Source organism: Sipha flava, unplaced genomic scaffold (genome assembly GCF_003268045.1).
Source record: "Sipha flava isolate LNK unplaced genomic scaffold, YSA_version1 166_pilon_pilon, whole genome shotgun sequence".
Lineage (NCBI taxonomy): Eukaryota > Metazoa > Arthropoda > Insecta > Hemiptera > Aphididae > Sipha > Sipha flava.
Genome location: NW_020271849.1, coordinates 316,130 through 333,934, shown reverse-complemented (window position 1 = coordinate 333,934; position 17,805 = coordinate 316,130). Strand labels below are relative to the sequence as shown.

The 17,805-nt window shown below is 34.3% G+C and overlaps 1 long non-coding RNA gene across 3 annotated transcripts in view; it reads left to right on the top strand.

Annotated features, from left to right (window-relative positions):
• Window positions 1-1,308: 1,308 nt before the first annotated feature.
• LOC112679672 overlaps window positions 1,309-17,805 on the top strand; it is a 120,745-nt gene continuing 104,248 nt past the window's right edge. Inside the window, exons 1-2 of one of the 3 annotated variants that reach the window (XR_003148237.1) lie at window positions 1,309-1,533; window positions 13,300-13,476. This is a non-coding gene — a long non-coding RNA (uncharacterized LOC112679672). The other 2 variants (XR_003148236.1, XR_003148238.1) reach the window with 2 other exon arrangements.

Here is a 17,805-nt window from a genome sequence, read left to right as displayed (position 1 = left end):
CGGTAGAACAGGTTGGAAATCTCTCAAGATGAGATATTATGGTAAAGAGGGATATTCAGGTCTAAGACAAATTTCCCGAACACGTCTTCGAAAAATGGTCAAAATAGAGTGAAAAAAAAGTAATCGGACCTAAAAAAAGGTTTTTGTTACACTATATCCAAGATACGTTTTAGAACGGTTACGCTATCCCGCAATTACGATCTGTAACTATATCGCGTAGGTAATGTAGCTGCAACGGGATCATTAATTCGATATCTCGTGGCGAATTTCTCGAAACCTCGAATTGTAATTATATTAAAATCCGTTATATTATCCGCGGTTGGACTGAAGGCGGTTATGTTCTTCCACCTCGTCATCTACCAACCATATTATCGACTCAACATCGTATATCCGTCATTGTCACCACACGACCGCAGGACTATTTACGTAATGAGGCAGTTTTCTTCCCTGTAACCCTTTTTTTTTTTTTTTCGAATTTCGTTATTTATTATTTCTAACATATCAGAAAAATGCATACAAGTACGCTGTATATCTACAATCGTGCCTATATCGAAATATACCTCGAGTGGCCTACCTTGCATATAATGTACAAAGTTCATCCCTCCCCCCAGTACAAGGACGCCACTGCTCCAAACTGTATGGTTCTACGTTTTCGTATCGCTTGCGCGGGTGTCCCGTTCAACCGTTTTCCGTCTTAATTATAAATCGGGTTCCGTTTTTCACCGGCAACTCCTCGTCCCATTTTTCATGTTCAGCTCACCCTCCTGCCGACGCACGTATCAGTAGATCGCGTACAGCTCCCGACGATCTCCGCAGGGCCGTGCTCGCGCAAACGATCCAACGGACCATAAGGTGATATACGAACGGCTAATAGCTCGCGAGCTTCGGCCGACGGCTTTCCTCGGCCGCGATCCCTTACGTTCCGCGTTCGCTTTAATTTTGGGCGCACAATTCGTTCACTCGTCGGGGTCGAGCCGATGCGCTTGGGATTAGTCCGGAGCGTAGACAACTGTCGCCGCACACGAACACGCGCGCGCACGTACGGGTATAGGAAACGCCTCCGGTTGCGCGGCCGCACGCCCTGCCCGTCGCGAATCGACACCGTCGCGGTTGCGGTTTCGTCCGCCCCGTTGCGGTGACGATCGCGGCGGCGGGTGGCCGAGGTGGAAAAAAGCACTCCGCGCGCGATATTTCGCCGAAATGATTGGCTGCGGTTAACCGCAAACCCCGACCAACCACCGCCGCCGCCGCCGCCGCACACCCCGTCGGGGCCGTCGTCAACTTTTTCCGTCGCCGTAAACCACCGTCGCTGCCGCAGTAGTAGGTACCGTGCGGTCGCTCGGGCCGCGGCCACCGCGGTCGTGGTTAACGATCGTCCCGCCGCACGCGCGTTGTTACCGCGGCATCTCCTGTCGGGTGTCCGCCGACGCGCAACTGTCGTCGTCGCGGAGTTCCGTGTCCGGAGAGCGAAAAACCGATTCGACCGCGCTGGACGCGTCGCGGGATCGACAAACTCCGGTAACGAGTCGTGCAGTAAGTCAAACAATCGTGTACGGTACGGAAATAATAACGGCGCGGGCGACAAATGATTTCCGACGGAACGCGGATCGCCGATGCTTTATCGGTTATCGTTTCACGTCTCACCTCGTAGCTGGAGTATGTGAAAATCAAGTATCAAGCCGCAGGGAATATACCTGTTCCAATCGCGGGATAATAATTACGCAGGAAAATATCATTGTTAAAAATACCCTGCGACTCCTTTGGATCGCGTTATTTTCGCTGTTGACTTTCATATCGAAACATGTCTTCCTGAATCTTAACTTCCTGCAAAACATTTTCCTGTGCTATGTGTTCCTAATGTGAACAGCTCTCTTTCGATACGCGGTTGTATACGGTTGAAAATATGTTCAACAACGTACAATATTTGTACTCGATGGCGACAAAATGTTTTTTTTTTTTTTTTTTTGGTTTTCTCGTGTCGATTCACGTTTTCGTCCGTTCGAAAAACGCAATCCCTGTATAATGTTTCGTATTGTAAGATACGCGGTTCGTGAACGGTTAGTCTTTTTTTCGAAATGTATCCGAAAATATCACGTATAGTACTGCACAGATTCTTACTAATATAGACACGATATACGATATAGTATGATACCGTATAATAAGTTTTTTGAAATACGTTTACAAAGTAATTTAACCAATGTTAACCAGCCGAACAATATTTCAATAGATCTAGAAAGTGAATAGTGAAACTTAATCGTAAAAAAAATTTTTTATGTGTTGTGTATATTTGCGTACGATTTTAGACGTCCGTCACGGTGAAATGGTTTTTTACATAATATGTAACGTATATCATACGTGTGTCGAGTTAGCGGTAGCTAAAACGATTAAACCCCTTTTCAGTCGATTCTTCTTTTTGAAAACCAGATGAAATCCACTAGGACGAATTGATGTTATGTCTTTGATTTTTACATATTACTTACGGAAAATTAAAATTAAATTATATTAATGAATACTTTTCTTTGTATTACGAAAATGAAAATATAAAAACCATGAGACAAGGTAAGATGGATTTAATGCTGTGCGTCTTAATTTGCGTTGGTAACTTATGTAAATACGAGTAAAACAGAATGAAAAAAATAAATAAATAAACAACACAAAAATTGTTTGTATATTTTAATGATAACAAAACTATACTTAGCAAATAGTTTCAATAATTGTAAACGAATAAAGATGTTAAAATCTTCTGATATCCACGATTAATTTTTATGTGACTGCCTCTTCTATGGCATTTGATTGTATAACTATTCGCATCAAACCATATTCAAATATTCATATCCACATTCAATATCCATGAATATAAATCTTTCATATTATTTATTTGCTGTTACGTATTTATATCGGTACATTTAGTAAAGCACAGCATATTTTTCAAGAAATACACGAAAAAAATAATTTTTTGATTAAAAATAATAGTTTTAATAGATTTTTTTTTTGTTCTTATAAATAAAACTATATCAACTTCTTTACAACGATAACGTGTTGTGTATTTTAGTGTTTCCTCAAAACGCATAAATAATTCGATTATAAATCTTCAATATAGTAAATAACATATATATGATAAAATAATATACGGATTATACCTACAACGAATATTAAGTTTTTTTTATTCGTCTTTAACGATTACATAAAAAGGAACTGATGCACAGTGACAGTTCTTATTAAAAAGTAGTGATATTCCTTTCGTAAACATAAACGGTTTTGTTTGATTTTTATTCGTGTTCAATAGTATCGTTATTAGTATCATACCAACTATTTAAATATTCCAACAAAGCGGTAAATACAATATTTAATTGTCTATATGTAAATAATGTAATCCATTTAAACATATAATTCAAATACCACACAATCGTCTATTCATCAGCGTACAGCAAATACGTTGATACCGATTCATTTGATATTTAGAGTGAATACATTTATTATTATACGTTTCAAACGTTCAGAAAGAACTTTTATGAAAATTGCATTTTTAACGGTCGAAACAGCTTTAAGTTTTGGTTTGGATCTATGATATTTTGTAACGTTTTGGTGAAATTTTTTATGTACACAAGTATAGTCAAATATTATTAGAATATACTGTGGTTATTTAAATCGTTCTTATCGATATAGTAATTTTATTGCCTAAAATAGTATAATATCACACGGGTGAAGCCAGATAATTAAACTAGTACATAAAAATAACTTATAATATTCATGAAAATATTTTTAGGTAAATGTATTCAAATTGTATAATAATATTATTCTACTTTGGGTTAATTTTCTCACAATTAAAATATATAATTACTCGGAACGCAAAAATCGATTTGGTGGGCGTTGAAACTTGAAAGTTTTATCCATTTGAACTTGTTGAACAAAATGTTTATAATGATCTACCGCAAATTTGTCAGACTTACTCTTTATGAAAACTTACCCACAATATTTGAAGAAATATTTTTAACGGGGACGCGAACCCATTCAAAAGTGAACACCCTCAATAACTTTAGAACTGTGTGTTCATTCCGTCGTAATCATTATACAATATATTATAAAAAAATAAATTCAAGAAGTCGAATAAATAATCAAAAGCAATGGATACTGCTGTTTATCGCCGTAATATAATACGGCCGTTCCTAAGAATATCATTGTAATAATCAGACGGTTGATTTAAATTTCGTTTAGCTCTTAACATATTTTAGCAATTCAACTATAAAATTACTGAAAGCTTCAAGCATATGCAAAATATAATTTATAATTAGAAATATCTACATTGTTCATTCTTTCTAGAACGTTGGAAATTAAGGTAAATGATAAAAGGCACAGCTCTCTTCTTTCTCAGATAAATTATTATTATAATTTAAATATTAAATGGGATTATTTCGGGTTATAGTTGAATCCTTCAAAATATTTAAAGCCTGAACATTAAAATGGGTATTTTTTTGGTTTTTTTTTTTTTTTTTTACAATTCGGATTGGATTTATTTATTTTGGGATATGATTCATACGATTCACGGTCAAACACTTGAAAACAGTCGGCCATAAAATATAATTTCGAACGTCTCTCGGAACATGTACATAATATAGGGTGAGTTGGTGCGGAATCACGAGTTCCGCATCGCGAACACAATAATAATATATAGTCGCGAGCCTACGCATAGGCGCACGGATCGCAACTACAACTACTACGTGGTCCCTATGTCTTATGTATTATGTAATCAAATGTAGAAGCAAATAGAGTCGGCATAGTCTCAATGTTTAATATTGTTATTATTTATGAGTTGGCCGTTCGCGTGACTTCTTGTTTATAATATATGTGATTTATGACGCTGTGCGTATAAATAAGGGTCGAACATTGTCTGCGATGTAAAACGGCGATTTGCATCCCCTAGACGCTGAATTTACTCGTATTTTTATTTATTTATTTTTTTTTTTTTTTATACACATTTGTGTATTCTCCCCTTTCCTCCGCGCGAGCCGCTTGTCGCCACCGCGCGATTTCTAGCCAGTTTTTAATACGACTGTTACGACGACGCGGACGCATTACCATAATGTTTCGAGTATCGCATTTGCACGGCCGCGCGCTGTTCGACGGACCGCGGAGACATAGTTCAGTGGGAAGAGAGGGGTGGGGAGGGGGTGGGAAAGAAGGAAAAGAAAAAACAGTCGCGCAATACGGCGCGACACCGGCACGGTAAGGGGGCGAGAAAAAAGACCGGCTACGTATATTCCGACGGTACTCGCGGCGTCGGTGTTATTATATTTTGTAATTAAAACCGGCGGCGGCAAAGTTGAGCTAAATAAGTGCGCGCCCGGGGAAAAGAGGCGGTAGCGGCGGCGGCGACACACAAGCGTTGATCCGAAATTTTCTTTTTCCTAAGTCGCCGGGGCCTCCTAAGAGCTTATTATTAAATTAATAAACGTTTTCAATAACAGGGTTTATTATACGGTATACACGGGCCGGCGGACGGGCGAGCGAGAGCGCTGCGAGGCGGAGCAGAGAGACTCCGCGGCCTCGTAGTTTCCCGCGCGGCGACTCTTTGTCTCGGCTTTTTCGCCTTCCAAAAGTTCGCCCTCGCTGCGCTCGTAATGAACCACCACCACCCTCCCCCCTCATCCTCTCGTTGTGCGTGCACGCGACTTTCCGAAATATTAATGAATCCGGTCAATAACGCAACGGAAAGGGCTCTCTTAATACCAAACGTTTACTTTTCGTTTCTTCTTCTATATTCTTTAAAGACCACCGCTGCATCACCTGCACCCGTAACAATATCGTTGCAGACGTTTGCCATTTCGACGACGACGCGAAAGCCTCGATCAGCTCCTTGTCTCTGCTCGATTTCCATCGCGTATCTGTACAACATGCAGCTGCCCGGGGAGATCGGTGCGTACGGGTTCGAAATCAAGTTACGAATTCGAAAATAGTGGTCACGAAATGATTACGAACAATTTGTTGACATTTTGAAATATGCGTGCACATAGTGGTCACACCTTTGTACGGGAACGCGGCGGATGTGCCGGTAACGTGGCACACCCGGAGAGATTTATCAATTTTCCGTGATCAAAATTAGATTTAACGATCGGTAACTAAAAAATGGTATAATTGGCAGCAGTCCGATGGTGTCCGTCGACTTTTTTATTTTCTATAAATATACTGTACACTCGGTCTCGTTACTTCTACATATATTTACGCAGGAGACGCCGTTTATAAGATTTACGAGAAAATATAATAAGTATATTGTTTCTAATAACCGAGTGAATTTCGAAGCGAGAAAAAAACAAATAGCAATTGTAATTAATCATTAACTTTGTTTTGCTATTTTGCTTTTCCTATTACATATTATTAAATAAATACATATACATGTTACGACTTTTATAGATTTTAAACTTTAATAATTATTTTTACTTATTGCAAACCAAATCGGATAATATTAAATATTTTAATTTTGCTAATTAATTTAATTTATAATGAAAAACATTAGATGTAATCTCGGTTTGTTTATCGGTTGTGTATTCATACTTTACGCTATAATAACAATAATTTCGATTAACGTGAAGTGCGATAAGATATAAATTGAAATCACTACAACGCATATAATTTTTCAAAATTAATTAATTTTAATTTCACCAAAAATATCTACAATTTCTATTTTTTTTTTATTTTATATTACGAAATTGGAGTCTTATGACCGAATTTTTTCTAATGTATTTTGATACGTCCGGACCGTTTCAGGCGATATTCAGTCTAACAAGTGACTGAACCTTATATCCACGAATCTTATATGCGGCGTCTACTGTACTCGTACATAAATATTGACAATACATCTAGTCAGACGATATCGCGTACGTGAGTGGGGCGTGTCTCGATTGTAAACATAGCCGCCGTATACTGAAGGACGGGAGATTTACAATATTGCGATATGTTTTTACTACTTAAATGTAGGGTATATTTTTATGATGCACCGTTCCGAAAAATATAAGAAGAAGCACACGAGGGTGTTGTTGGCGAATATGATCAAAAAAAAAAAAAAAAAAATAAAGAAAAAATAGCGTATGAATAAATGATCGGTCGAAAGAAGTGGACTAGATTTTTCAAAGAAGAGAAACTGAATGTTCTCGGATGGGTATTAAATAATTGACGAACTCGTAAAATATGCGAACCCCGTTTTTTTTTCTGTGTCGGGAGGAGATACAAAATGTTTTATCGAATGGAGTTTTCATTTAAATTAAAAATTCGTTCACTTTAGCCGATCCTTCAGCCGACCAAAGAATCCGTTTCATCTTTGATATTTAAGGGAAAACTGATTCCTTTATACGCACATCTCTCGAAGGCGTAGACCGTACAAATTAATCGAAATTGGTTTTCATCGGGCAAAATAAAATATTAAATATCTCGTAGAAATCCGTCAATGTCTACATTATACAGACCATCATTTTTAAAAAACCAAAATAATTAATTTCTGGTATGTGATGATTCGGACCATTTTTTTTATGAAAGATTCGACTAATTTTTATCCTAAAAATGTATATAATTAAGTATATTTTTTTAACAGTAAAAAATAAAAAACATGGTTAAATAAATAAATAAATATATATATTTTTTTTTGTATCATAACTTTAAATGTTATATTGTTTATGCAAAAATTTGTTTTTAATATAAAAAATTATACGATTAACACGCGTAACAAGTGTTTATGTATTTAAACGAAATCAATATTTTATAAGTATATTAAGTACAAGTATATTATAGTGTCAAAGCTATATAACAATCGACATTTGACATCGTTCTTAAATAAAATAACTATACATCCGTACTACATGTTAATACATACATTTAAACACATATATGAGATATTAATATGTAAATTTAAATATAGGTGTTTACTTTTTTTTTATAAACAAATAAATACTATATTATATAAATGATAAACGTTACCATATATATATATATATATACATATTATACATCCTATATTAAAATTATGTCACCCTTTAAAATGGACCGCGTGTTTCCCTTTACGCAAGAAAAAATCTAATAAAAAATATGTGAAAACGTTCAGGAAATGAGTTCTGAGCTGGTTCATATTTATTATTGACAGCAAGAACAAAAAAAAAAAAAAAAAGCTCTTGTTCTGAACTCCGGGAAACGCATTTATAACAAAAGGGTACGTAAAAACACTCTTAGCAATGGCACTCCTTAACGGGAAAAAATTCATTTTCACATTTTTCCCGTTTTGTTTTGTTTCCTCGTTGTTGTTTTATCGTTTTTTTTTTTTTTTTTTTGTCTACCCTTCGCGCTGAGGGTGGAAATTAATGGAGGTTATTTCCTACGCGAAATCATTCGGCACCGTTTACCAATTCGATCTAATGAAGAAGCTGGAATCTGATGTTTTTTTCCATTTTGTATAATAGCGTTTTGTTTGTTATCTTTTTGGATGTCCGCAGTCAAATGGTACGGTCGTGACGGGGAAAATGTACATGAAACAAAACCAAAAAACGATTTCTCAAAAAGCTTTAATAATCTCACTGAAAATGTGTAAAAAAAAAAAAAATGTATACAATATTCGTCGATAAAACTATAGCCACTTGGTCTTTGTTAGTTTCGCGCTACATCCTGCACCCCTGAATTTCGTTATTTTTTTAGACCAACAGCGTTTCACGTATTTATTTATTCGCTTCAGTATAAATGCCTTAAATACTGAGCCACAAAAATAATGAGCGTCTTTTGCTTTTAATTAAACCGCGCCCAGTCGCTAAAAACCACCTTTTCGACTCACTGCAGTAGACATATATATACATATAAATACGTAACACTAGATACATAGTAGGCTCGTTGATTACATTTTTTTTCATTATCGACTCGGTTTATGTATATATATGTATACGATGCGCGAGAGGGGAATCGATATGAATATTTCTGACGAACGCCGTTGTGCCCAGTGTTATACGATCGGTCGAACGTAACAGTATAAAAAAAATAAGAAATAAAAATTAAAGCCAAGCTCTACGCGCGTCGTTAACATCTATAATTCGTTTCCATTAACGCGCACCCTTCTTAGGGTGAGGTAAGGTATTTCCTTGGCGTAGACAATTTCGTGATATTATTTGTTGGACGCATTATAATTCCTTATTACACGATTGATTTGAATATTACATTGATCTGTTAAAATGACTGTTTTTAAAGATCAATGTCATTTTATAGTCAATCGTTTAATAGGCAATCACATTGAACAAATAGTATCAAAAAATTGTCTACGACGCGAAAATACCTTGTTTCGCTCTATACATTTGTATATTATTCTTGTTAACTTTGAACGAAACATTACGAACACGCCATCACGAACCTGATTTCGTTTCCGTTGACCGCGTGCATCGTAATATACAAAACGCGTTAAATGACCGACCGCATTGTGGGATGATGATGACCCTTTGCCGGATCGTCAATTTTTTCCGAATCGCCCAGTCACAACCCCCCCCCCCATTCGGTTAGTAATTCCCGTCTGCACTGGACTCCCCGCGGTGACTTTTGGTGTTTTCCACGTGCAATCGTTCAGGATCTACAGGATCGTTATCAACCGTACACAAACGGCCGTAAGTATAATGTACTACTATTATTTAATTTAACGCGGAATCGGTCGTTTTAAGACATAATGACCCAGATGTTCACGTGATACAACACGGTCATACGGAAACATTAATCGGGGAGTACGTAAATATTTATTTTTAGGAAACTGTCAAACGCGTTTCTGGCAACCGCTTAACTTTATGGTCGGGCATCACGCGACGTAAAAGTAATGTACCATATTATTGCGTAAAATTAATTATTCTCCAACGGTTTCGTATGGGTCGGCAAGAATTCTTATGGACTGTTCGAAATTCTTGCACCCAAATGGCATCGAACGCACGACCGATGTAGGACAAAAGAGGCTTTTGCGTTGGGCAAAAAAAAATACAAGTCGATGATTAGTTAATATCGTGTTATATTATGTAAACGTTGACCATACTTTGAGATTGAATCTTTTAATAATCGTTTATGATATTTTTTAATTATAAGCCACCGAGGATCCGACGGGGAGATGAGCGAAGGAGTATGATTAATGCGCTTTTTATAAATAGCTAATATTCGTTGTTCGGATCTGGGGAGCCTGTAAGATAAATCGAGAAGACGGCGAAATAAAAAAAAATGAACGAAATCACATGATTAAAAACCGTTTCATAAAGTGGCAAAAGAAGGGAGCATTGTGTGTGCCAAGTGCGGATGATGTAGGAAAAATTGTTTGCGCCGGGTGCTGCGTCAGGTGGTGGACGGAGAGCGTGTGGCGGTGTCGGCTGGGGAAGTAATTTAAGATGCTGCGAAGAATTGACGTGAGGGAGTGAGGTCGCGTGAAAAAAATAGAATGGGAAACTGTGCTTGCGTTTGTGTTCAAGTGAGAGGAGAACGGAGGGGGGTACAGAAAGAGAGATTGAGGGAGGGAGAGAGAGAAAGAACGATAAAGACAAAAGTAACGAAGAAAAAGATTCAGTTTGTCGAGAAGCTAAAAATGAATCGGTATAAAGGGTGGAAAATAAACTGCGTATACCCGACATGATAACAGCGGCTGGCCCCTTGTTATAATCGGACCTTAACGACTTCGGTTCCCTCTTTAAAAAAAAAAAAAAAAAGTATGTATAACAAATCTTTTGACGTTGTTTTCCCGTGTTGTTGTTGCTCTTTTTATTTTTATTTTTTCCTATCTTCTCAACGACGCTTATATGCATGTGTGTCGCATTGTGTGTGCATATAATCATAATCTTATAACTTCATATTATCTATCATTGAACCATTGTATGAACTACTATTGATAACATCGCGTTACTCACTAATAACAACCGGTTAAAAATTAATTATTAATATTATATTAATAACAATGAAAGAATTCACTTACTGTTATTACGATTTTGAACATATTGTACATCAGTGAATATGTACTTCTTTTCTACTTACAAAAATACAAAAATGTATTTGGCTTTCTAGTATGACAAAATTTCAGTATTAAAAATTAATAATCTATTAAAGTATGTTTAAAACGAAACGAAAAAGCATCGACAAAAATTCGGTAATAATATTGTACTGTGAACATTTCTGTTAAAATAAAAAAAAAACACGGTAACCTGTGTAATTCGAAATGACATACTATCACGGTTTACCACTATAAAAGTTTGATACGGTATGATTAATTGTAAATAAGATTTTTCGGTGAAACCCAAAAGCGCAAATTTATTTTGCGCTTTTGTACCTTAGTAGTAGGATAAAAGTGCAAAAAGAAATCTTGCACCCGTTACACTATTAGTTTCATCTTAAGAATATTAATAATTACTACACATCGTAATGAAACATTTTGTCTTGTAGATGATGAATCATAAATTGTAATTTTCACGACAAAGAATAATTTAGAATATATAGTCAATAACAGATACTATTTTAGGCGATGGTACATTTTATATTTGTCCTGCTCATTTTGAGCAACTTTATACAGTTCATGTTCTACATAAATAAATGTACGTTCAAGTAGTGTATTGTATGTTTCCATCCAAAACAACTGATATTTATGCCAAAATGTAGCATTTAATTAAAACATTATGTACTAACGAATTAAAACCTCAAAATATACTTATGGATTTTAAATTATCTGCTCATAATGGCGTTTTGCGTATTTTTCCAAATTCACAAATTAAATGTTGCCGGTTTCACCTAGGATAAGCTTCGTAGAGACAATTTGGAAAATTGGGATTTACAATTGAATATAAAAAAAATTAATCAGAAATTTCAAATCGTCTAAAGTATTTTTTTGGATTTTTTTTTTTTTGCGCTTTTGGGTTGCGTCTGGGTCATATTTTGCGCTTATGAGCTATAGTCGATTTTTATTTTATACATAAAACTATATTTGATATGTTCCTCTTAAGTCCAGATTTAGATTAGTGATCTAAAATATTTCAATAAAATGTTAGCGAAAATAATAACTATTATGCAAAAGGATTTCGAATGTAAACAAACATATACCATAGAATCAATGAAATAAAATTAACTAAAGAAGTGGAATTATTGCATAACATAATATCATTGTTTTGCATGTGTTCGAATGCAAATTAATGTACATTATAAAGTGACCATCACTCAACCGTAATAACAGTTTTGGTCCGAACGTATTGTACCATTAAAACGAGGTAAATCTGACCCGAGGAACATGTTTGTATTGTTATAATGTATGTTGTACATGATGCAATATAACCGTGTTTCAAAATATATTCATTCATTGGTGAATAGATATTTATCTTTCCGAGCGTAGACGGATTTCGACATCTCGGAACTTTTATGTGCAGTACTAGCGATGCATAGGAAATTCATATTTAAAATTGTAAATGTCCGCTGTTCGGGATGAAATGCCATAAGTAAACCGTTTACCTGCAAGTACGAATAAAATTATTGTACACTTTATTATACACGTATTATACACTTTATATTGAACGGTATAATTACTGCCCTGGTGGTTTTTTATCGCTCGAACATCGATCCTTTTTGAGCACGAGAAACGTTTCGATGTCCGAAGCGTTTTGTTCCCGGTCTAAAAGTTTACCGAATAAATTATATATTATATAATAATAATAATATAATGTTTAATTTTACCGGGAATCATTGATGTACGTCGGTACCGTGAAACATGTCCGGTTCAGCTAATGTTCCGCGTTAATTACATATTTATATAATTAACTTAAAAATAAGTAATCTACTAAGAATGTAATTTTGAAATTCCTAAAGTAATACGCAATAATCCGAAAACGTCAATCGTCGATATTTTAACATTATCATTAATTCATCCCAGTGCTGTTATTATTGCCGGCGTTATACCTTTGTTATGAATTACTTATCGCATCCCGCTGGAAATATCGAACATCGCTGTTATAGAGATTTCACACGAGAAAAATAAAAAAATTTGAAATATTAATTCTGCGTAGATGATTGGTTATTTGCAGACGACGTTAAAACAATGACATCAACAAAACAGTCACCTTTCTCAAACAAACCAAATTGTATAATTTAATATAAAAATATAATGTAATTTTTATTTTCTATTTTTTTCCCTAGTATTAAGCGCTAATAACCTAAGTCGTTGATGCTGAAACATGAATATTAGAAAAAAAAAATAAATAAATAAATTGGTTCTACTGGTGTTGAGCTACGAATATTTATTACTAAAATTGTCGTTTAAATCGTTGTTTCTCATCTGTTTAGGTTCGACGGCGGTAGCAACGCGAACGTCCGACCGCGTGGTTCTTGACCAGTCATTAATCCGTCGTCATACCGTACAAAAAAATGTTACATTACATTATTTGATCTAACGAACGATACAAACAGCAGGAATACGTTCCCCAGGTCCACGGTTCTACGGTGGTACACGTAACCCAAACGGTAAGTGTTGGCTATGTTTGTTAACCTAACCCTAACCTAACCTTTACGTGACCGGGTGCAGGTTCGGTAGCCCGATTTAATAGATTCCTTATCCATTTCTCCTTTAAAAAACGTTTGACCCCGTTGAAACCAATATAGTAAGCCGGTCTGTTTAGAGACTGACTCAAAACGTTTTGACGACAAAATCACCTTTGCTGCTGTTCCACGTCTGGTAAGGTAAATTTGAAGTAAAAATAAATAGATACTTTTAAGAGTATAAATGTTATTTATTAATACCGAGATAAAACGTACTGGGTTAATACAGTCACGTACAGGACAGTTAGGTACCGTCACGATCGGCTGACGCATGTGCGGTACGATCCCTGCGGGAAGGAGAACACGTACGGAACGGGAACATGTCAGGTCGGGATGTGGTTTCGACGCGCGCTTGGCACGTGTGGGACAACCGGAACGCGTGTTCGTGGCTTATAATGATGTTGTGTTATGTTATATACCAGATCTTATTCTAATGGGCAGTACGACCCAAATCGGGTAGTAGGAAAAATCAAAAGGGCAATTGACTTTATGAATATGGGCACATTACAAAAATATGATTTTCCTTATAGAATGATACTCTACTGAGTATTTGAAATTTGTGTAATTTATAAACCCGACCTTAGTATCTACTCGTAATAAGTAATAATTATGTAAGTTTACAATCTTTGCTACTTCGATGATTGATTAATCTATGGAATAGAAATACGAATTACGATTAGGTACTATCTATGTTATCGGCTAAGCGTATAGCGACCACATAGACCATTGTACACGCATTAAAGCGCACGGATACGAATAACCACCAATTTTATCTTTTGTTCTTAGTAGATTCTATAAAATATAGAGAACGAAAAAAGTACTATACGCAGCAAATTTCATTATTATAATCTATAACTTTCGTCACAACGTTCCGGTCTTTCATGAGTGTATGGCGTGTAGCTATTTTCAAATTTTTCAATGTGTTTGAGCAGTAGGTAAAAATCCTTGAAATAAGCCCTGTTATATACTTACGAGAACCTCGCGTTATTCACGAGTTCACCGGATGCTTATAAAGGATACGAAAGTGACGAGATATTGTGTGCAACAATAACAAAACCGATTCCGAACAAAAGTCATTGTAACGTATTTACGTGCCATACAATTTATGCCATTTACAACAATGTAGCGATTGTAACGGACGATAATAGGTGTAATGATCGCATCAAAATAATAAAAATAAAAAATATATTAAAAGAATACTGCAAATCTCAGGAGTTAGAAGGCACAATATTTGATACCACAAAATCGGTCAGAAAAATTATCCGAATATTTTTCGATTTTCGATTTTTTATTCATCACGGTATGGCCTTATATAATACTCGTATCTTCGAACAATAGAACACAAGATCATAACATGCGTCTTAAATCGAATTGGATAAAAATGTTAACTTGACGAAATTTATTATACTTCGAAGATGTGATTTTTTTGATTTTTTCAAAGCTTAACACAAAAAAAAAACTACATACTTGTAATGGGAATTGTTTGCGAGTTAGAATATTAATTGGTATAGTTGTAGAGCTTGTACAAGATGTTCCCTTTCGTTTTAGATATATGTTAATTGTTCTTATAAAACTAGTCGCTTTTTATAATTATCATACCCGATTGTAATATAATACACTAATAGAATGCGTATAACATGTTAATCAGAAATCAATAGCTTAATCAGTTCAACAATATTATACGTGTAACCATTAGGGTGTATCTGTATTATATTCGGTAAAAATATGTCGAATATATTAATGCGCACTTTGTTATTTAAACATCGCAATCGTTTTATTTAGGATAAACGTTTTATAATTTATACTTTGTAATAAATATATTTACAATCTATACAATGTAATATAATAAGTGGGTAAACCTTATAAAATAAAATTATATTAAATTAGTTAAATGTATTAAAAAATAATATTTTCGGACAAAATAAGAAAGATTTCCAGTGGTACCACTCAATAAGACTTTTAATATTTTTGATTTAATTAATGGGTTCTTTTTTGTTTTGTCTTGTAAATGATTATTCATAAGCCTTAAGGCACATCTTTTGGTCATCATTTTTCTAGTCTTACACTCTGGAATAGGCATTTTTGTAACATAGTATTGTTTTTCAATTATTGCTTTAGTTAGTATGTAAACCTATGGTAGAAATATTGAATTTTGTTATGACACATACTGAAAAAAGTTCACAGTTCAAAAAAAAAAAAAATAATAAATATAATCAAGTTCAAATCCAAAACGTTACGTCAGATGTCACACTCGTCATCATCATGTCTTACACTCAATACAAACAAGTGAAACGCACCGTTTCCTTAACAACGATTTGGTTGTCATAGTAAATTCATATACAATTGTAATCAAAATATAAATAAATAATAGTACCAACTGATTCTGCTCTTATTTACACATCTTAGTCTACGAGTTCTGGATGTTAGATATCATGTTAGTAATATTGTTACTGTCAAGTGACGCCCGAAATAATTCAATCTATGTCAAAACCAATCAGATAAATCCACTTTTTTGAAATTGTTCAGGGTTCTGATAAAAAAAGTTTTATTCTATAATTAATCAATGCTAAAATTATTATAGTTAAATTTTTCTATTATTAAACAGTGCTCGACTTGAGGGGGAACGTAGGAAGATGGAGTGTTCTAACTTTCTAACTAATTTTCAGAAATTTTAGCGTCCCCCTACTATTATTTCGTTATAAGTATAACCTTTAACAAGTTTTGGGGACGCTCTTTTTTTTTTTTTAAGTAATCAGAGTCCCCCTTCTTTAATTTTGCTAAGTCGAGCACTGTTATTATTACACGATGATAAGTATTACTATAAATTTTGATTTTAGTTACGTTTTTTATTTTTATAAAAAAAGTAGTTTAAATTTATGGATCAATGTAGTTATTGCGCCTAAAAAAATTTTTTTTAGGGTATACCGATAGTAATTCAAAAAATCAATTTACCCAAATATTTTAAATCATAATAAAACATTACCTAAAGTTAAAACTTTAAAACGATTTAAAAATTGAATTATAACCAAATAAATGACATAAGAATAGATTATTACAACAACAATAATATCTAATGATTGTTTGGTAAAGTTAATAAAATTTACTGTCACAGGATTCCTTTTCCTTTTTATTTCCTATGATAAAATATTAATGTATAATAAAAAAATCATAAAAACTGTTATAGAAAATTATTCATTTAATTCTAACTCTAAAATATAAGGTTTGGTACATACCATGTGACAAATTGAAGCGAATACCATATAAATCTGGATTTGTTGTACCAAAAAAAAAAAAAAAAAACAAGATAAATTCAATCCCATTGTAAAAAAATATGTTTATGTTTACCGGATTTATCCGAGCGTTGTTCCAAGCCCTTAATTTAATCATTATTATCATATCGTAATAATACGATTTACATAATAATTATTATAAAACGGTAACGTAAACGACGTGTAATATAGTTCAATAGATGAGCGGTTAGAGATCGTAGACGTGTGTGCGTACGTCAATCATCAATAATTATATTATTATAATTGGACAAATAATATTAACTCCTGTGCGTGTTTCACGTCATCCGAAATAATCAATAATAATCTGCGGCGCACTGCACACGTGCGTTATTCTGTTTGACATCCGTAAAAACAGTTCGGGACTAACGCGTATACGTGTCTGCAATATTAGGAAAAAGTGTCGGAAAAAATTAATATATTTTATTATAAAAATAAACAAAAAATAAAATAATAATACTTAAATTAAATAATAAAAAATTAGTCAAAAGTTCGTTTTCTTATGTTATTACCTATTTTTAATAAAAACTCTTGCAATGTAATTTCATTTTTATCTATACAAACACACAGTGTTTTTAATGGACATTGCATTTGTTCATGTATTTTTTTTTTCAATTGCTTGTTTATCAGTTTTACTTAATCATAATTTATCTGTGCTCAACTCCCGTATCCACAAATAACTTTGATTTATTTTCATGTATGTTAAAGAAAAATATTATTCAAAACTAATTAACTTATTACTAAATATTATTTTGATTTTTTTTCTCATGTAATATATATGCAATCAGATACTTTTTTCCGAGTACTTTTTTCCAGGTGCTTTTTTTCCTGATACCATTTCTGCTATCCGATCCCGGTGTGCTTACGCCGCGATAACCCGACCCGAACACGACTATAATAATACTCAAATATCTTGAACGCGTGAAAAACCTAACGATGGGATTGACAATAACATTTCTGCAGGACA